Source organism: Cyprinodon variegatus, unplaced genomic scaffold (genome assembly GCF_000732505.1).
Source record: "Cyprinodon variegatus isolate N-32 unplaced genomic scaffold, C_variegatus-1.0 Scaffold600, whole genome shotgun sequence".
Lineage (NCBI taxonomy): Eukaryota > Metazoa > Chordata > Actinopteri > Cyprinodontiformes > Cyprinodontidae > Cyprinodon > Cyprinodon variegatus.
Window position 1 is genome coordinate 401,129 of NW_015151053.1, and position 1,316 is coordinate 402,444.

The following is a 1,316-nucleotide window of genomic DNA, read 5'->3' on the forward strand; positions in this document are numbered from 1 at the left end:
GTCATTCCGTAAATGACTTTGTTCCTCTGTGATGGTAAACTTTTACGGAATTTAGTCAGGACCTGAAAATAGAAAGTGAACTTTTCTAGATGGTTAACATGGGGCCAAGCATGCTACATGCACGCTTGGTGTGAAGGGTTGCTGATGAACCAACGAGTCGATGCAATCAACTGGTTTTCCTTAGAAAACAATCTGAATGTATGATCTGGTTGAATTGTCTCTGTAAAGTGCCATGCGTTGTGAACCAGTGCCATATAAATAAACTGAATTGAATTGAAGAGAGTCTGAATAAAGTTGTAATGCTAATAAAGGTGCGCAAAAATTCTCTCTCAAAACAGGCAAGATGCAAAGTAAACCACCCAAATAAGGAAAGATTGCTTTTGGTTTATTGAGACAAAATGAAACAGATATTAAACACTGCAGGATCATATCAACATGTTTTAAAAAGCAAAACAGTGCTCCCATACCTGACAAATTAATAATTGAACTTTTTATTGACTTTGACTTTTTATCTCACATTGGAGAAATTTACCGCTGCATTTAACCCATCCCCTTGGCTAGCAGCAGTAGGGATGGGAATCGAAAATTGGAATTGAAACACACGTTTCTGTAAGTTCCAATTCCATGGCACCGTTTGGCAGCTCGCTTAACGATTCTCTTATCGATTCCAGGCCGCACCAGAGCCTAGCGCTGGGCAGCACAACTTACGTAACAATTTTCACGCAAGTTACGCACACGGCATTCAGTAAGCAAGTATGACGTGACCAGGTGTAAGTCTAGAAAAGCAAAACAAAAGTGGTCAAAGCGATCGAAAGTTTGGCTTCATTTAAAGGAAGAGAAAGATGGCAACAAGGAGCTTTGCAATAATTGTAAAGTGGCAATTACATCCGCGGGAGGAAATACATCCAACATGCAGAAACACCTGCCCACACAACATAGCATACATTTTAACGAATGCCATGTTTTTGATGCTTTTGGACAGAAGCTAAAGTTACGACCAGCATGGAAGGCTGGTGGTAAGTAACTAGTTTATATCAGTGGTTGTGCTTAATGTGGTTCCTAGTACAGCATATGCCATTTCTGGAAATAAACCAACTTCCTACCTCTCTTTGGGGTTATTAAACATGCTACGAAGTTTCTCCGCAGTTCAGAGAGCGAGAGAAAGGTGACGCTAGTTTATTTAAATCCGGAGGAGATGAGTTTATTTCCCCAAATTGTACAGTAATGCTTTTTCATTAAACAGATCCCTTATCCATTAGATTTAGATGACTGTGATGAGACAGGTAGTCTGGCTGGCTCAGAGGCTGGCAGTTCAC